Consider the following 21,788-nt stretch of genomic DNA (forward strand, 5'->3'; position numbering starts at 1 on the left):
CCCAGAAGCCCTACAGGGGAACCTAGACCGAGAATAGCGATGTTAGGTTTGTTTCAAAATCTAATCCACGTATAGTAAACAGAAGCAGGGTAACGGAGTGTTCTTTTTTCAATTATTTGCCTGTAACTGTTGGTAACAGTTGTGATTTTATAGCGCTCTGAGATTTGAAGAGCGGAGGACGCCGAAGTAAAATCTTGATTGAAATCACGGTGTCTGAAGTTAAACAGGAATCAGTGGGGGCAGCGGTAACCGAGAGTAACATCATTACTGTTGAGTGAGTGCAGTGGATTCTCTTTAGGTCGCTCAGGTCGAGAAATACCTGTTTCTGAGATCGTCCAGCTATCTACTTTAAGGATTCACATCTAGTCATTTCCAAATAAGCGCTTGCTTTATGTCTCTGCGGGTGATGGAGCCCAATCCAGTTCGTATACATTGCAGCAAGCACCCGATGAACACCCGTCTCGCCAAGGTAACGCTTTACAGTACTTCGTGGTGACGTAGCAGACTGCGCTGTACCTGGTACAGGTTCACAGACATCGGAGACACCACGGTTATCCCATTTGTCGATTTGCCAGAAAAAAAAATGCTGTTGGCCTTACTTTCTCATTTTTATTACGTTCTAGTTTCATTTCGTGCCGCTTACTGAATAAATTCTACAAGGCCATATGGACCATTGAGCACCCAATAAACAAATATGTTTTGTTTCAGTATTTCGTTTTGAAGCCAGATGAATAGCTTGAACCAGAATATCAAAGTAGTATTATATGACATATTGGACTTTAAGGATTTGAAATATTGCAGTACTTTTCCACAGAAGTCAAATCAAAATTAAGCTATACTGTGGGATACTGTGAAACTTATTTGATTATTAATTTTTGTAATTATGTAAATGATGCATTGCTTTATCAAAATTGTGTTAGTCTATGTCTGGTTCAAGCCACTCTTGATAACTGTCAACTTGTAAGAATATTATTCCTTATAATTCAAATTGAAATTATTTTTAAGGAACAAATCTGTATGTGTCAAGATAAAATGTACTCTTTAAAATTCCAATATTTATTTTGAATAAAATCAAAATGAGTAACAATTTTAAAATAAAATACTTTGAAGAGAAACACAAGAGAATACAGTGGAGATTTTTTTTTAGTTTAGGAACTACTAGAACTTGGCTTAAAGTCAAATTATTTAAATATGTATACAATGTCCAGAATTAGGTATCTTAGTTAAATTCACAGTTTGTCATTTGTTGCTTGATCATTGATGGCATCATGTGTTTTCATATTTTACACACATACAGTACTGTGTTCTCTAGAGAAAATCCTCCACTACAACGTATGTGAAAGAATACTGCTTAAAAAGTTTCAGAATTTAGGTGTACAGCTTTGTTCTTATTTCATTCTATCTGACTCTCCTCAAAAATCCAGGACCTCAACCCCCAGCTTCTTCCTCACACTAGTTCAATCAATTTGAACCTTATTGAAGTAAACTCAATTTCCCAACTGATGCTGGCCTTAGTTTTGAACTTCAAAATGTTGCAACCACCGCCAGAACAACATCTCTGAAATCGACTGCTCCTGAGAGAGCAGTTTGTATATTTTATGTTTAAATTCTGCATTTTTTATTTAATGAAATATTGAGGTTTCTATTTGCTTATTTATATGTTTGGTAACCAAAATTGCTTTTCAGCATTTATGAATTCTAACTTCCAAGTGTATGCCATACAATTTTGATAGGGAAATAAAAATCCATAAGATTCTTAAGCAAGGCTAGACAAGGTAGATGTTTTCTATTGCAATTGAATTGTGACATATTTTTCTAAATGTGTAAAATTGACATATTCAGAAAATAATTACAACACACACACACACACTACTGGGGGAATAGGTGAAATCTTTGCAATCTGCTCCCATTGATGGAAGAGCATTTGTTAATACTAATGAGCACTGATCCTAATCCTGATCATATGGAAGTTGCCATGCTAATTTAAATTGAATAAATCAGGCAGAATATCTGAAGCATAGGAACAAAAGCACACAACATGGAACACTAGAGCACAGTACAGGCCCTTCAATCTATGTCATTGACCTGACCTTCAAAGATCAATCTAATGCTTCCCTCTTACGTTGCCCTCAACTGAGCGCCATAGTAGTACAGCAGTTACCATGATGCTATTACAGCGCAGGGAGTTCCGGAGTTCAGAGTTCAATGCCACAGCTGTTCCGTAAGGAGTCTCTGTAATTCCTCCCTGTGGAATGCGTGGGTTTTCTCCGGATCCTCTGGTTTCCTCCCAGTCCAAATGCATACTGGGTAGTTTAATTGGTCATTGTTAATTGTTATATGATTAGGTTAGGGTTAATTGGGGTTGCGGGGTTGCTGGGGCAACATGGCTTGAAAGGCCAGAAAGGTGTATTCCATACTGCAGTGCTAAGTAAATTATTAAAAATTTCTATCAACCATGTATCCATCGAAGAGTTTCTTAAATGCCCCTAACGTACCACCATCCCCAGCAGGGAGATCCTACCACTCTCTGTGTAAATCAGTGAAACAGAAACAGCAATAGCTATCTGCTAGGCAATATTCCCATATCCCACGCATTTTGCATTTTCTTATGTTCAGTTTAAGCCATTATGGAATATAATTGACCATTTCGTCATGATTTAAACCTATGTCAATTATTCAGTTAATGCAAATATGTTGCGTGAAGTTCAAATGCACAGTGTCTCCTTAATGTCTTTTATGTCAATGAATCTATAATTAATTTGTAAGTGTATGGTCTATTGTTCTTAACTGTTCACCTTTTCACATTGTAATGTACATTATAAATGATTTATTGCTGCTGACACCATCATTTCTTCTTCATCCCTGAAAGAGAAGGCATTAGGGGTCAACCACATTGGTATGCTTGGATAGACTGGATAAGAAACAGTGATTATAAACGCAAGAGTACTCAGGGAGTATATATATATATTTTTATTTTTTTCTCTTCTATATTATTTATTGCATTGAACTGCTGCTGCTAAGTTAACAAATTTCACGTCACATGCCAGTGATAATAAACCTGATTCTGATTCTGAAGAGATGCTGCAGATGCTGGAAATCCAGAGTTAGACACAAAAACTACTGGAGAAACTCAGCATCTATGGAGGGGAATAAACAGTTGATGTTTCAGGCCAAGGACTTTCATCAGATGGCAGATTTCCTTCCCTGAAGGATTTCAACCAGATTGAAGTATTACTTTTACTGTTTTTTAAATTACAAACTTATTTAATTATTTGAATTTAAATTCCTCAGCTTCTTAACTACAAGAGATACCTATTAAAGTGGCCACTGAGTGCACTTTTGTATGTTCATGGTCTGCTGCTGCTGTAGCCCATCCACTTCATGGTTTGATGTGTTGTGCATTCAGAGATGCTCTTCTGCATAGCACTGTTGTAACACGTGGTTATTTGAATTACTGCCACCTTCCTGTAAACTTGAACTAGCCATTCTCCTCTGACCTCACTCATAACAAGACATTTTCTCCCACAGACTGCCGCTCACCTGATTTGTTTTTTTTTTGTTTTTTGTACCATTCTCTGTCAACTCTAGAGACTGTTGTGTGTGAAAATTGCAATAAATCAGCAGTTTCTGAGATACTCAAAACACCCCATCTGGGGCCAACAATCATTTCACAGTTAAAGCCACTTAGATCACATTTCTTCCCCATTCTGATGATTGGTCTGAACAACAACTAAACCTCTTGACCATGTCTGCATGCTTTTATGCATTGAGTTGCTGCAACATGATTGACTGATTGGATATTTGCATTAACGAGCTGGTGCACCCAATAAAGTGACCACTGAGTGTATGTTTTCAGAATAATGTCCCACCTACTCATCCTGTAAAATTTCTACTGTGCTAATAAAAATTATACTTTACAATGTTTAGAATTATCCATAATTTCCTAGATAGCTTCAATAATATATTAATACCCATCTCTTGTTCCCCCTTTCATATTATAAGTTCTCAATGATGTTTAGTTTGGTAGCTTTCTAGCAGATTAGAAGGATGACATGCATATACAACAAGCATTTTAGCACTATGCGATAAGGCTATTATTATGGGTTATTCAATCAGCACTAAGTCTGACTCGATTATGCATTGCTAGGTAGCAATCCCTTTGAATAAACGTTAATCTTTTTCCCTTATTCATTTCTTCAGCCCTCTTTTCTAGTTTAAAAGTCATTTAGATTTCTCTGATTGAGTGAATGGCAAACATGCTTCCTGGTGTAGAACAGGGTATCGTGGAACAGCTTTTAATGGAACAAGAGATTAATGTAGTCCTTTTTATAGAAAAGCTTGTTTGATTATGTTCACCATACATTAGTGTGCTTTAATCACCTTGGTCTAACGTTTGATATGAAATTCAGCTGCTAAATTGCGATCACATTTAATGTTTATTTCACTGTTCAGTCCATACCTATTTTATAAAGAATTGTTTGGAGAATAATATTAAGCAGCACGGTAGAATCGCAGTTAGTATGATGTTATTATAGCTTGGGGCATTACGGAGACTGGAGTTCAATTCTAGTGCCATCTGTAAGGAGTTTGTACACTTATACTTTATTGTGGCCAAACAATTGACACTAGAACGTACAATCATCACAGCGATATTTGATTCTGCGCTTCCCACTCCCTGGATTACAAATCGATAGTAAATATTAAAAATTTAAATTATAAATCATAAATAGAAAATAGAAAAATGGGAAGTAAGGTAGTGCAAAAAAACCGAGAGGCAGGTCCGGATATTTGGAGGGTATGGCCCACGTATGTTCTTCCCATGACTGCATAGGATTCCTCCAGGTGCTTGGGTACTCTCCCACATTCCAAAGATGTTTGGGTTAGGATTAGTAAATTATAGGCAAGCCTCATCGGCTCCAGATGCACGTTGGCACTTGCGGGTTGCCCCCAGCACATCCTCAGACTGAATTGCTCATTATCACAAACTGGGCATTTCACTGTGTGTTTCAATGTTTCAATGTATGTCAGAAAAATAAAGCTAATCTTTATAAATCCCTCTTCATCTAACACATAAAATTAACATAAAAATATAGTCAAGCACCCACTGTGTTAAATTCTGTTACAACTTTGTAAATTCTAATCATTCTACAGGATCACACAAAATCCCTTTAGCTATATAATCAACTTCAATTTTTTTAAAAAAAGCTACAGATACAGATGAACTGATTCATCCAACCAATTATACTGCAGGTAGACAGGCACCCATGCCATCCAGTTCCCATTCAAATCAAACCTCAAAGACCAAGAACAATCACACCACTTTGGGCTTCAAACATTCATTGCTGTTGTTGCAAACACAATCATACCAGAAACCTTAAATACATCTCAAAGAACCATTTCAGTGGCTTCATGAACTGTAGACACCAAGTTATCAGTATGTCGCTGTGGTAAACCATATATATATGTTGTAACTGGGTTACCTGTCTGGACACGCCCCTCTGCTGACTGCTCCTGTGGCTCCTCCCACAGACCCCGATTGCGCCATTGCCCCTCCTCTCAGTCCAGGGGCAGATACTCAGCGTGATGGAGGTCACATTTTACTGCTAATAAAAGCCTTTCAGTATTTACTCTACTTCTAGTCTTTTGGAGTTATTGATGGTGCTTCAGTAGCTTACAAAGTTCAGAGCAGAATTTATTATCAAAGTACATGTATGTCATCATATACAACCCTGAGATTCATTTTCTTATGGGCATATTCAATAAATCCATAATAGAATAATAACCAAAATAGAATCAATGACAGACCGCACCAACCAACTTGGGTGTTCAACCACAGTGCAAAAGGCACCAAAATATTGCAAATACAAAATGAAAGAAATAATAATAATAAATCAATAAGCAATAAATATTGAGAACATGAGACGACAAGTTGTTGAAAACAAGTCCATAAGTTGTGGGTAAATTTCAATGATGGGGCAAGTGAAGTTGAGTGAAGTTATCCCCTTTGGTTCAGGAGCCTGATGGTTGAGGCTTTATACCTTCTCTTGAACCTGGTGGTATGAGTCCTGTGGCTCCTGTATCTTCTTCCTGATGGCAGCAGTGAGAAGAGAGGATGATCGAGTGGTGGAATTCCCGGATAACAGGTACCGCCCTCCTGTGCTTCATGTAGGTGTGCTCAATGGTAGTGGGGAGGGCTTTATCCGTGATGGACTGACGGTATCTGGTATTTTTTGTAGGATTTTCCTTTCAAGGGTATTGGTGTTTCCAAAGTCAATATACTCTTCACCATGTATCTAGAGAAGTTTGTCGAAGTTTCAGATGTCATGCCAGATCATTGCAAACTCCTAAAGAAGCAGAGGTGCTGTCGTGCAGTCTTTAAAATTGAACGGGCAGGTACTCTGAACTAATAACATCGTGGCATTTAAAGTTGCTGATGCTCTTCACCTCTGATCCTCTGATGAGATCTGGCTCTTGGACCTCTGGTTTCCTTCTCCTGAAACCAATACTCAGCTCCTTGATCTTACTGATACTCTGTAAAAGGTTTTTGTTGTGGCATCACTCAGCCAGATTTTCAATTTCCCTCCTATATGCTGATTCATCACCACTTTTGATTTGGTCAACAACAGTGGTGTCGTCAGCAAACTTGAATATGGCATTGGAGCTGTGCTGAGCCAAACAGTGCAACACAAGTAGAGCGGGTGGCTAAGCACACAGCCTTGTGGTGCATCTGTGCTGATGGAGATTGTGAAGGAAATGTTGTTGCCAATAGGAAATAACTGAGGTCTGCAAATGAAAAATCAAGGATCCAATTGCACAAGGAGATATTGATGCCAAGGTGTTGAAGCTTATTCATTAGTTTTGAGGGGATGGTGGTATTGAATGCTAAGATTTAGTCGATAAGGAGCATCTTAATGGATGCATGTTTGGTGTCCAGGTATTCCAGGGTTAAGTGAAGAGTCAATGAGATGACATTTGCTATGGACCTGTTGCACCAGTAGGTAAATTAAAGAGGATCCAAGTCAGGCAGGAGTTGATATGTTTCATCACCAGCCTCTCAAAACACTTCATCACCGTGGATATAAGCGCTATTGGACGGTAATCATTGAGGCAGTTTGCCACGCTCTTCTTAGGCACCAGTAAAAGTGAAATCTGCTTGAAGCAGGTGGGTACCGCAAACTGCAGAAGTGAGAGGTTAAAAATCTCAGTGAACACTAGGGGGACGTCCAGAACAGAGAGAAGGAGGAATTTCTTTAGCCGGAGGGTAGTGAATCTGTGGAATCCATTGCCATGGACAGCTGTGGCCAAGGTTGATAGGTTCTTGATTAGTCAGGCACTAAAGGATACAGGGAGAAGGCAAGAGAATGGGATTGAGAGGAAAATGATGGAATGGCAGAGCAAACTCAATGGGCTAAATGGTCTAATTGTGCTCCTATGTCTTATGGTCTAAAATTCCCTGACCAGAGCTGAACAACAAAACAGGCTCAGATTCAAATATATTTATCACATGTACATCAAAGCATACAGTGAAGTGTGTTGTTTGCATTAACAACCAACACACCCAGGATGTGCTGGGGGCAGCCTGTAACTTTTGCCACACATTCCAGTGCCAACATGGCATGCCCACCATATTCAACGGAACAACTCAGAAAGCAGCACAACAGAACATCCCAAGTGGCAAAGCAATAACAGCAAAGCAAGCCCCATTCCTCCCTCCCACTCTTACCTACTGGCGTTCAGGGCAACAATGAACGTCCTCCATCTTCTGCAGTGTTCAGGGCTTCTTTCAACATGTCAGTAGCATCCTCTCGGTTTTCACTACTATCAGTCGTGCTATTCCCAGCTGGGGACTCAGGAGTACTGTTGCACTCAGACGTAGGATTCTTCATTGCTGTTTTGTTTTACTAGTCAGGGTTGTTAGCCCTGAGCTGAATCCCTGAACCTGGAGGACCAGTGGATCACTCTTATTCTGTCCTCTACCCTTTGACCTGTTTGGCATGGGTGACCCTACCAACAGCCAAAGCTTAAAGCTCTGACTCCAGCCAACATAGCTCTCTGGGTCATAGAGGCATGTAGGCCTCCAAACCATGACAAGGCTGTGGTCCACTTGGAGGTCACTCCCACTCACCTGAGCACAAACATTGTCCTGTACCCCCAAAACAGGAATACATATCCAGACTGTATTCCCTACCACTGAGATAATTCTGGTAGCTGTTCTCTTCCACATAAAGAAATAGATGCTTGCTCAGTTCCTAATTTTAAACCAGAGCTTCATAAACATTTTGCAACTAAAGGAAATTAAATGGTATGAAGACATGAAAATTAATAGAGATTAGAGAGGGATAATGGTATAATCTTTGTCATATTCTCCCAAGTTGAACTCTGCATTACTATGCATTCTGCCATCCAGTGGCAGGACTGAGAAGGAGCAACATTTATACCCCCACTATCGATGCTGCCTGACTTACTGCATTTTGTTTGCGTTGCTCAAGATTTCCAGCATCTGTAGAATCTGTGGTGATTAATATTTCCAGTGGAATTGTCTGGGCCTTAGACATAATTTACTGGAGATATGCTGTTGCTTGTTAAACTACTTTGAAACAAATAAAATGAATATGGAGAATGCTTCATTGTACCTGTTTTCAAAACAGTAATTTTATTTTCTGAAACAGCAGTAATTCAATGTATGTGTTAGCATTATGGACAAGCAGGTCACCTCTACATAAATTATTCCAGGTCAGAGCTGCCAGCTGAATTTTAAAAGTATCAAATTCATTCATATATTTAATTTGATCAAATTAAAATTCTAATTGAGCATTCTTCCTGAAAGCAATTACTAAGTAAACAGTGACTGTACATTTAAAATTTAAAATCTTGGATACCCACTGTATAACCAGAGGGCATAGGTATAAGATGAGAGATAGGAGACTTGGAGCAAATTGTTTTTCCCTCGGAGTACGTCTGAAATATGGAAAGTATTGTCGGAGAGGTTTGGAGGAGGCAGATACTCTCACAACATTTAATAAGTGTTTAAATGAGCTCGAGTCAGAGAGTCATACAGCATGGTAACAGGCCTTTCAGCCTAACTCATCCGCACCAACTGTGTTACCCTGTCAGCTGGTCCCATCTGCCTGCGTTTAACGCTTTGCCCTCTAAGCCTCTCCTATCCATGTAGTAGTAGTGTGATTATTTGAGTCCAGTATACTGTTCTCCTAAGAGCTTGAGCTTGGTGGCTGTAGCAGGGGTTCCCAACCTGGGTCCTTGGACCCTTTAGTTAATTGTAAAGCTTCATAGCATCTTCCTTCTTTATTAATCTTTTTTATTGATTTAAAAGGAAAATAAACACAAACAAGAGGAGAATTATCTCAGATATATATATCAATAACAATACCAACCGAGATTGATATAGACATTATCAACATCATACATAGTGTTAAGCTAGCATACAATATATAATAAAGAAAACAGCAATTCTCTTCTTATCAGTTCATAAAGAGGAAAGAAAAAACTTTGAACTTTAAATGAAGAAAAAAAAACACTACACTATACAAAAAAAAGAAACAAAAAAAAAGGTCTGGGCAGTCCATTCTGAGGATATGAGCAAAAAAAAAGAAAAACTTTCTGATCAAATCAAAAACTTTGAAAAAAAATTGTAAGTGTAATAAATCAAATTAAATGAAAATATTGAATAAAAAGTCACCAGATTTGTTCAAATTTAAAGGATGTATCAAATGTCGGACTTCTTATTTTCTCTAAACTTAAACAGGACATAATAGAGGAAAGCCATTAAAAGACCATAGGTGGATTAGAATCCTTCCACTTCAATAAAATAGCTCTCCAAGCTTCATAGCATCAAAAATGTTGGGAACCCTTGCCTGGAAAGGATGATCTAGGATCACCACAGGACTTAATCCATGATGATAGGTTGTATTGCCTTAGTGGAGGATGCCTGTGCATGACTTTATTTAATGTGAGGAGGCTGATGCACAGGCAGCCAATGTATGGTCATTGACTGGTTGGAGTTAGGGTCCAGTGGCATGGGGACCTTTACTGCTGCAGACTTCCTCCATCTTACCTGCTGTTATGAAGTGCCATCAACTTCCGCCAGCTCCACCATTGAGGTCTTGGTTGGATGGCTCTTTGACTGGAACCTCTCCCTTGACTTCATTCCCAGGAGCTAAGCTCACAAAGCATTGCTCTCAAGATCTCAGGAACTCACAAGCTGCTCCACCATGACAAGGTGAAGATCCCCAGAGAAGCCTATGCATGTACTTATTTAGCTCTCGGAAAACCATGGCAGAGGATGCTGGATAATGGGATTAGTATAGAGATATGATAGCCAGCACAGGTGTGATGGGCTGAAGGGTCTGTCTCCATGTTTTACAAGCCTATGACTCTATAGGGTAGCAGGGTTTCCACCAAAGGAGGTGCAAGGTGCTCCTTCTCTCCACTAGCCTGCAGGTCACCCTTGGGCAAGATGTAGCACCTGCTTAGTCCACCATCCCCTCCAGATCAAGGTCACGTGAAGCCATGGGACCAGGTGGTGGGCAGTTGTATAAGCAGCTGGTGCATATCACAAGTCCTGGTTATGTGATTACTGGCGCCAGGCAGACAATCTCTGAAGAGTATTGATAATGGCTGGGGTCACCCATCTTGTAAAGACACTAGCCAGAAGAAGGCAATGACAAAGTCTGCCAAGAACAACCATGGTCATGGAAGAACCATGATTGTGCACATCATACAACAGGATACCTAATGAATGAATAAATGACTCTGTATTTTATAGCACAGCTTGCAGGGATGGATCTAATGAAGTGAGTCATCATATACTGACCAGCAAGGGGAAGTGAGGGGTTTGACAGAGATGAGGGCTGAATCTATGGAACTGTTAAGCACATCGCCACCCAGTTTAATCCTGGCTTAATCACAGGACGATTTACAATGACCAAGCAGCCTACCAACCAGTATGACTTTGGACCGTGAGAGGAAACCAGAACACTTGGAGGAAATGCAGCTGGTCACAAGGAGACCATACAAGCTCTTTGCAAACAGCAGCGGGAATTGACCCTGAGTCACTGCCATTGTAAGTTGTCGTGCTACCATTACGGTCTTGTGCCGCCCCATAACTTAATGGGGTTTGGGGTTTGGGGTGTGGGAAAGGATCAATCTGGTAGAGAAACCCATTTTAATTCCATTTCCCATTCCCATTCCAATATGTCCATCCATGGACCCCTCCACTGTTGTGATGAGGCCACACTTACGATGGAAGAACAATACATTATATTCCGTTTGGGTAGCCTCCAACCTGATAGCATGAACATTGATTTCTCAAACTTCCATTCATGTCCCCACTCCCCACTTCACTATTTCCCATCCCTCACCTTATGTCCTTGCCTGCCCACCGCCTCCTCTGGTGCTCCTCCCCCCTTTTCCTTTCTTTCATGGCCTTCTGTCTCTGTCACCAATCAGCTCCTTACTTCATCTGTCCCCCTCCAAGTTTCACCTAAGGCCTTGAATTTGTCTCTCTCCTCCTCCCCCATCTTTTAAATCTACTCCTCAGCTTTTTTGTTCTTTAGCCCTGCTGAAGGGTTTCGGCCTGAAACGTCAACGGTACTTTTTTTTCATAGACGCTGCCTGGCCTGCTGAGTTCCTCCAGCATTTTGTGTGTGTTGCTGGAGCTTCCTATGCATTAGAACTCTGAGTGTACATTCACCAGATTGACTGCTGCAGCTCAAGATGGTAGCTTATCACCTTTTCAAGGACAATTAGGAATGGGTGATAAATGCTGGCATTGCCATTAATTCCCATTCCCTGAATGAAAAATGAAATGAACATTGAAGTCCCTTATATTCATCTGGTATCTTAACAATTATTTTGTGCACTCTCTGGGTTTTAGTTCAGTGAAGCAGTTCGAACTATTTGCTGTTCTCTATTTTCTGGAGGCAATGCTTCTTTCAGCCTCTTGCTGTTTGATCTTTTTGGCAATGAAAGCTTAGAGTCTAGTCTGAGTAAGCAATTAATCTTCGAGTTTCTGCAGACAGAGGTTAGAGAAAGAATAAAAATCCTTTCTTCAGTCTCTTGATGTGCTGTAATCCTGTGAACCATTATTCAACTGTGAGCGCTGTCTGAGAATTAACTCTATGTCAGGCATTTTTTTTCAGACAGTGCAAAATCTGATGCATTCCCCATCCAATTGCCTCCAAAATCTGGTGCTGATCTGCTACCGTACTTCCTAAATTAACGACCAAAGATCTAATATTTGTAAGTCTGATATAGTCACAAAAAACAGAAACAGGGCCTTTGGCCCAGCTCATCCAGGCCATCCAAAATGTCTGTCTGAGCCAGTTCCATTTGCTTGTATTTGGCCAATATACCAATAAGGCTTTTCTATCCATTTGTCTGTCCAAGTGCCTTTTAAAAATTGTTGTTGTACCTACCTGTGAACTTCTTCTGGAAGCTCATTCCATATATCCTCTACAGGAAAAAATTAACCCTCTGATACCTTTTACATTCCTTACCTCACCTTAAATCTATGTCCATTAAGTTTTAGACTCCCCAATCCTGAGAAAAAAAAACCTTCTGAATTTCTGTGGAGGATCAACACTTTATATTCCGCCTCAGGTAACCATCAACTTGATGGTGTGAATATCGATTTCTCGTTCTGGTAACTTTTTTTCTCCCCCTCCTCTCTACTTCTATTCCCCACTATGGCCTTTCACCTCTTCTTATCTGCCCATCACCCATCACTCCCCTTGGGTCCCCTCCTCCTTCCCTTTCTCCTATGGTCCCCTTTCCACTCCTATCAGATTCCTTCTTCTCCAGCCCTTTACATTTCCTATCCACCTGGCCTCACCTGTCACTTTCTAGTTAGCCTCATTTCCGTCCCCCCACCTTTTATCCTGGCATCTTCCCCCTTCCTTTCCAGCTTGGAAGAAGGGTCTTGGCCTGAAACGTCGACTGTTTATTAATTTCTATTGATACTGTCTGAACTACTGAGTTCCTCCAGCATTTTGTGTGTGTTGCTTTGGATTTTCAGCATTTGCAGACTTTCTTGTCTTATGATTCTTATGAGTTTGCTGCATTATTAGTAACAATGAAGTAGGAATTAAATATCTAAGTTTTTGCCTCACTAGGTAAATTCCAACAAGTTAGTTCTTATGTTAAACATACAGAAAATTTCTACTACTCACTTATTGTGTTGTAACAACAAACGCACCTGCTCCAACATACATGGTGTTCTTCAAATCAAAATACAAGCTATTCATAGGGTGGATATCATCATCATCATAGCTTGCCAGCCACTCTGGTGTTGTTTGGTTGACGTTGAGCAGGTCAGTGTCAGCTAACTCAGGTGAGAGTGGGCAGTTGCGCAGAACGTGTTCAATGTTCTGCACCCTTTCGCCACACTCACAGTGTAGTGTTCTCGTGCAGTGTGTTGAAACTCTGACCAAACACCAAGTTAAACCAGAGCCAATGAAGGCAGAGTCGTAGTAAGTTTAACCATTTACTGTTCACTCTTCCACATTAACATCGTATGGTGAGAAGGCGTTGCTTCTGTAATGTTTCTTTGTGGGTAGAAACGGAGCTCTTCATGATCATGCTGCACACATGGCACCTGTCTTTACACCTTCTCCGAACTGGAGATTACACATAAAACGCAGCGAAACCAGAGGTGACATCATCACATGCCGCGATATACCACAGACAATGGATTTACCTTTGTTATACTGTAACTTAATTATCAACCTTTAACTTTAACTAGAAAATAGTTAAACAAATTATTTAAAACGTAGACCCAACAAAGTCAAATAAATGCCTTAAGGGCAACACAAACAGGATATCATAACATAATGGGGTGTCCAGGAAGGGGTAGCACCTCTGGTAACGGGGCTTGTCATGCCCATTCATGGGCAGCTCACCCACTAGTCTGCAGCTCCAAGTAGTTGTTTGCATGTGACATTGGCCACACCTCTGGTGTACTGCTTCGACAGGCAGGCTAAACTAGGTGAGGGTAGCTGGCAGGCCTCATGCACCAGAGAGATAGGGACAGGCCTGTTCCAGCATGCAAATTCAGCTCCGGTGCACTGGGCAGATGGGTTCAACAGAGAGATCCAATGAACAGGAAGATGGTTCTGCAGTGCTTTGTGGAAAGTGAAGGGCGCGGCAAGGCACAGAAACAGTCAAGGTCATCCGCTACAACCAATGAAGACACCTGTTGTGACGACCACCCATGTCATTGGACCTGGACTTCCAAGGTTGAAAAAGTGGAACAACTCCAGTGCAACAACTTCTCCATTTTAAAAAAGTCTCCCACAAAGGTTTCGCTGTCATCTGTGAATACAATAGACTACCTGTCATAAGATAATAAACAGCAGTCTGTGTAGGATGATGAGATTTCAATGGTACTACTCAATAGCTGGGTGATTTACTACACAAATTAACTTGGTATTCATCATATATCTGTGGCACTTTGCTATGCACAGAAAGGGTGCTGCATTTTAAAACCTCACAAAGAGTCTTAAAATACTCCTGACGACAGTGACAGGGTGCTGTAAATTTGAAGGCTTTGCTTTGTCCCGCTGTTTTGTTCATACACATATTACAAGCCTGGATTATAGACAATGTTGCATTCCTCACCTTATCCTCAGCTCAGAAAAATACACTTCTATTTGCAATAAAATAATTATTTGCACTTGCATACATCCCTTTGACATCACTAAACATCTCAAGTTGCTTCACGGGAATGTTGTAGTTTTGGGATAGTATCTTACTTACTCTTCATTATACTTGCCAGTGTTTAGGGCAGCAATGAAGGTCCTCCATCTCTGTCTGTCCTTGGCCGCACGCAGATGTAGAAGGATTCTTCATTGCTGTTTCTGTAACATTTTTTCTTGCTGACCAGTCAGGGTTGTTAACTCTGAGTTGAACCCTCAAACCTGGAGAACCGGTGGACAACTCTTAGTCTGGTCTCTACCCTTTGACCTGTTTTGCATGGGTGACCCTATCAGGAGCTAAAGCATAAGGCCCTGACTCCAGCCAGCACAGCTCTCCTGGTCATTGAGGCACATAAGCCTCCAAACCATGACATGGTTGTGGTCATTGTGGAGGATGGGATAGTAAGTAAAGGAATAATGGCTCAACATGTCTGATTACTTCATTATTTATCTCATTTTATCCTGAAGTCTCCATATCTAGCATTAACACAAGGGATTCTGCAGATGCTGGAAATCCAGAGAAACACATATGAAATGCTGGAGGAGCTCAGCAGATCAGGCAGCATTTATAGAGAGGAATAAATAGTGGATGTTTCATGCCAAGTCACTCCATCAGGACTGGCAATAAAGGAGGAAGAAACCAAAATAAGAAGGTAGGGAGATAGGTGGAGTACTGGTGCTTCTCCTCCTTCCCTTTCTCCTATGGTCCAATGCTCGCTCCTATCAGATTCTTTTTTCTTCATCCCTGTACCCCTTCCACCTATCACCTTCCCAGCTTTGTAATTCACCTTCCCTCTCCCACCCATACACTTTCCTGCTTGTTCTCCTCCCCCTTCCTCCAGGTTTTTATTTGTGTTAGGGTTCTTCCCCTTTCCTTTCCAGTCCTGATGAAAGGTCTCTGCCTGAAACATCGACTGTTTATTCCTCTCCATAGATGCTGCTTGACCTGCTGAGTTCCTCCAGCATTTTGTGCGTGTTGCTCCATATTTAGCACTCACCAGACTGCTCTCATGAAAGTGATGAGGGTCCCAGATCAATGTCCTGGCTTCAATTATCACTGAATGGGCAAACCCTTTGACTTCATTACTCTGTGTACCAGTTATATGGAGGTGGCTTTGCTACAGGATGGTGCCAGAGGAGCTTTCCGTTCATATTTATGATTTCCATACCCATATTTTTTGTTTTTCAAAGTCAAATCAATTATCACTCACAAATGTCATGAAATTAGTTGTTTTCTGTTGCAAGAATACAGTTCATTCATTTAACACACATCAAAGTTGCTGGTGAACGCAGCAGGCCAGGCAGCATCTCTAGGAAGAGGTACAGTCGACGTTTCAGGCCAAGATCCTTCGTCAGTTCATTCATTTGTTATGTGCCATGTCATATGATGAGGGCCGTCACGGTCTTTCCCTGACCGTGATTTTTCTTGCCAAATTTTTCTACAGAAGTGGTTTGGCATTACCTTCTCCTGTGTTTTCAAGATGGGTGACCCCCACCACTACCAATACTCTTCAGACACTGCCTGGTATCAGTGGTCACATAACCAGGACTAGTGATACGTACCAGCCGCTCAAACAACCTGCTCCCATGACCCATATCGGGGGAGCTAAGCAGGTGCTACACATTGCCCAAGGGTGACCTGCAAGCTAGCGGAGGGAAGGAGCACCTTACGCCTGTTTTGGTAGAGATGTATCTCCATCGCATCGCACCGCCCCAGCAGTGCAAGACATAAAAAATTACTATAAGTTACAATAAAAAGTATATAGTTTAAAAGAGGACTAATGAGGTCGTGTTCATGGATTTATGAACTGTTCAGAAATCTGATGGGAGAAGAGAAGAAGCTGTTCCTAAAATTTTGACTGTGGATTTTCAGTTTCCTCTACCACCTCCCTAGTGGTAATAACAAGAGGGGATATTCCAGGTGGTGAGGGTCCTTAACGGTGAATGCCACCTTCTAGAGGCACTAGGTTTTCAAAGTGTTCTCAGTGAGGGTGGGAAAGGGGGAGGGAGGCTTATGCCCATAACAGACCTCTGACAGATAAAAACAGGCAATTTGTATAATAAGTTCTGGTACATATTCTGGTCGCCAATCATGTATGACTTTGGTCAGCAAAAGTCAGTCGGACATTCAACGGACACCTCTCATATGCAAAGGATGCTTTCTCCAAGTACCATTTTAAAAGTGTTAAACCAAATCGTGAAGGAGGTAAGGTTAAATTTTAACAAGTTATTCTTAACCTTTGGATAGATCAAACATAAAGTACAACACATAAAAGTAGTGCAGAATCCTTGTATGTTTTGTACTTCTTAGTATTAAGTTCTTTTTCATATAGCTAAGGATACTTAGTTACATAATTTTACAAAAATGCAATACCATCATAATTATTTATTATTAAAAATTAAAAGCAGAAAATGCAGGATTTATTTGGCACCACTGGAGAGTAAAACAAAATACTTTTTTCTGATCAATTCATTGGAATTGGGAAAAGTTAGTGATGGGCAAGTTTTAAGATGTGAAGGGAGGAGAAGGAGAACTTAAGGAAATGTTTGTAACGGTATGAAAGTTGAAAGAAATTAAATGACAAAAGTGGTGATAGCGCTAGTTAAAAGTAAGTAATCAAGTAGATGAACAGAAGATCAGACTGGAAGCGATGAAATTTGAGGAAGGAGAATTACAAAAGTGATGAGGGCTGGAAATCTGAAATAACAACAGAAAAAATTGGTCCTCTTCTGTGATGGCATTTGGTTGCTATCCATGAAGTTCTAAACTCAAATGAAGATCTTAAGCCCTATCCTATAAGGTAGCTTCAGGTACTCTCACCAAAGGAAGGTTATACTGTAGCCACCTACACTTCAAAGGCTAAATCATGTCCCTGTTTATCTTCCATGGCAAGTTTAGCTGCCAATACCCACCATCTGAGAGGTGGGATCCCTCCTACCAAGGAGGAGATATTTCCAAACTACCATATTAGTTTAAACACAGTTCATTTATTTTTAATGATACACATTTAAATTTAGATGAAACTCTTAAAACAGAATTTAAAACTCACAGAGGTTTTCTATCTTATAAAAGATTTCCAAATTACAAATGATTTCTAAAACACAAAGCATTTCCAGTGCATGGGTACAATTCCTAGAAGCTAAAATGACATACCAGCAAGTTACAGACAAATGAGTCATCCATCACAGAAATCAGGGGTAGAGGAACGGATTCTAGTCACCCAATTTTTCTGTCATTCTTCTTGTCATCACCTGACCATTCCTAACTACACTCTCACTGTTTTTTGTTACTTGATGACTTCACACACATGATTCTTTTTTTCAGATACCTTTGCTGAGAACTGCAGACAGGTGGTCCAAAAATTTGTTGGGATAGAGATCCCAGACACCTAACATTAATGCTGTGAGGGCTGACTCTCCTAGTACACAAATCTCCCAACTATTAATGGGTCAACTATTTGATGTGGTCAGTGACAGTATCAGTCTGGTCTTCAAGCTTCCTTGAACTAAGTAACTTAGCCAGTGTTGTCTGGTTAGATGTAGGCCCAATTATCATAAACCCATTGTCTTAAATTGTATCTCTTGAGTGGCCAGGCGTGTGCTGTGAGCCAGCAGCCTGAGTTCTACAGAGAATGTTGTTTGTTTGCAAAGCTGTCCTTCTAACTTTGGACTGATTATTGCTTGGCATTTACTTTAAGAATTGAAGACTGGTTCTTGTTTATGCCATGAAGCTGAGCAAGGAATATTGGTTGATAGTTTAACCTGCTCAAAAACAAACCTTTGACCCCTGGAAGAGTCAGCTACTGTATTAGAAAGCTGAGCATGGCCTTGCCCACCGCCCCCGCCCCCCCACCGGCCCTGGACAGTGACTATCCATCACACTTGTTATGATCTGATCTTCTGGATTCAACATGAATTTCAACAAATACAAATCATGAACATTTCTGCTGTTTTTTTTTTTCAGATTTACTCCATCCACAGTGTTTTGCCTTTAAATCCTTAGATTAATTAATTACTCATTCAGGTCTCACTGAACTACATCTATAAACTCAATAGCCAAAAAAGGTAAAACATGTATTCATGCTAATGCTGTTAACTAATGGGTTTCCTGTTTGTTTCATGGTTGCACAAGAACAATATTAAGCACATGAATTAGGAAATAATAATGGATTCACTTTGAACATTGTGCACACTTTACTTTGGAAGGTTATGGGTGGAAAGGATCAAGTTACAGAAAGTATCAGTCGCACATTGAAAGGTGATCATACAGTATTTCTGGAATATGTATTTGAAAAGGATCTGGACTGTATTGATTTTGTTACATGTTTATGGTCAATCTCACAATGTAACTTTATCCCAGCAAGCTAATGTTACAGAATAGTTTGCTTTCAGCATGCAGCAATGAAAATAACTCAATACGGTTACAGTTATATAGCACCTTTATCATAAGAAAAGATCCCAAGCCACTTCAGTGTAATCAGACAGAAGCTGATACTGGATCAAATGCATTGATAATGGGAAGTATGATGAATAGCTTGCTAAAAAAAATTGACGAAAATCCTAAGAAAATATTGCACGTGCTTCTTTGTTCTGAAACCTCAATTAGAGTGAACAGTAAAAGCTAACAATATACATACATTCCCCTTTCCCACACCACCTTCTTATTCTGGCTTCATCCCCTCTTCCTGTCCGGTCCTGATGAAGCACCTCAACCCAAAATGTTGACTGTTTATAGACCTGCTGAGCTCCTCCAGCATTTTGTGTGTGTTGCTCCAAAATTCTCCTTCTGATCTTTTTCTCTTCCTTTTCTGAAGGCACTTGACTAATATAACTGTTGACTAATATCTGTTATCTGTCAAGTAGGGGACCGTGCACAATTCTGATTTGATGGATTCTGGCGTGAGAGTACAGAGGAACATTTGGAAAACTTCTGAAATGCCCGCTTTGCTGCCACTGCTACTGTGTGGTAACCAGAATCTCCTGAGTAGAAGGCCCCGAAATCCTCAGCTTTGCTTGCTTCAGCGGCTGGGGCGAGGTCGAAGGCACTCGGCAGAGGATGGCGCTCAGGAGGCTGTATCCGAGGGGCTGGTCGGAGGCTCGAAGTTTTCAGACAGATGGACTCAGTGTCGGCTGTGGTCGGCTGCTTCCAAGGCATCGGCAAGTTGACGGTGCCTGGAGGTTCATGGCAGGGAGTTTCTCCCTTTTGCCGCCTGCTGTCGGGACTCGGGAGTCGATCGACTCGGGGACATTTAAGACTTTATTTAACGTGCCCATGCTTTGTTCTTCATCAAATTATGGTATTGTTTTGCACTGTTGTAACTATACGTTATAATTATGTGGTTCTGTCAGTGTTAGTCTTTGGTTTGTCCTGTTTTCTGTGATATCACTCCAGAGAAACATTGTATCATTTCTTGCGTGCATGTATGCATTTCTAAATGACAATAAAAGAGGACTGAGTGTTCTCATAATCTAACATATGTAAATATTTCAATGTTGCCGGGAGTTTTTAAATTCCCTAATCGTTTCTGTGACATTAAAGTTTTAAAAAGATATGGGGCTAATGCAGAAAAGTAGTGCTAAGGTAAAGCATCGGCCGTCATCTTATTGAACATTGGAGCAGATTTGAGGAGCTGATTGGACTAGTCTTCTTAATGCTTCTTGTGTTTTTCTGTTCTTTATCTGCATATCTCAGAACCAGATTTAATATCATTGGCATATGTTGTGAAATTTGTTGTTAAGTGGCAGCAGTGCATTGCAATATATAATAATGAAAAACTGTAAATTATAGCAAGTGTATTCAGCATATATGTATACTAAAAACGGGAAATAAATTGCAAAAAGGGGAGAAAAGTAGTGAACATGAGGAAGTCTGCAGATGCTGGAAATTCAAGCAACACACATAAAAGTTGTTGGTGAACGCAGCAGGCCAGGCAGCATCTCTAGGAAGAGGTACAGTCGACATTTTGGGCTGAGACCCTTTGTCAGGACTAACTGAAAGAAGAGCTAGTAAGAGATTTGAAAGTGGAAGGGGGAGGGAGAGATCCAAAATGATAGGAGAAGACAGGAGGGGAGGACAGGAGTGTAATAGTGTCCATGGGTTCAATGTCCATTCAGAGATCTGATGTCAGAGGGGAAGAAGCTGTTCCTGAATCGCTGAGTGTGTGCCTTCAGGTTCCTGCACTTCTTTCCTGGTGGTGACAATGAGAAGAGGGCATGTCCTTACTGCTGGATGCCACCTTCTTGAGGCTCCTTGAAGATGTCCTGGATTGTATGGAGGCTAGTGTCCATGATGGAGCTGACAACTTTTTTCAGCTTATTTCGGTCTTCTGCAGTGCCCCCACCCCCACACTAGAGGCGCTGCAGCCAGTTAGAATGCTCTCCATGGTACATCCATAGAAATTTGCGAGTGCCTTTATCTCCTCAAATTCCTAATGAAATATGGCTGTGTCAAGCCTTCGTTGTAACTGCATCACTATGCTGGATCCAGGATATTTCCTCAGAGATAGAACATAGAATAGTACAGCACAGTACAGGCCCTTTGGTCCACAATATTGTTCCAACCTTAAACCCAGCTTCCCATATAAGCCCCCCACCTTAAATTCCTCCATATACCTGTCTAGTAATCTCTTAAATTTCACTAGTGTATCTGCCTCCACCACTGACTCAGGCAGTGCATTCCATGCACCAACCACTCTCTGAGTAAAAAACCTTCCTCTAATAACCCCCTTGAATTTCCCACCCCTTACCTTAAAGCCATGTCCTCTTGTATTGAGCAGTGGTGCCCTGGCGAAGAGGCACTGGCTGTCCACTCTATCTATTCCTCTTACTATCTTGTATACCTCTAGCATGACTCCTCTCATCCTCCTTCCCTCCAAAGAGTAAAGCCCTAGCTTGATGATGTGATATTAAACCACATTGGCCTGAAAGTGTTGTTAGACTTTATCCCATTCCTGTGGTCAGTTGAATCCTGATTGTAGATCGATCACCAACTGGAACACAGTTCCAAAGACTCAGGTAGCCCGATAGGTCCCTTGATTCATGGCCATTAATGAGCCTGGGCAGGTTTGTCACAGCTGT

Source organism: Mobula birostris, chromosome 26 (genome assembly GCF_030028105.1).
Source record: "Mobula birostris isolate sMobBir1 chromosome 26, sMobBir1.hap1, whole genome shotgun sequence".
NCBI lineage: Eukaryota > Metazoa > Chordata > Chondrichthyes > Myliobatiformes > Myliobatidae > Mobula > Mobula birostris.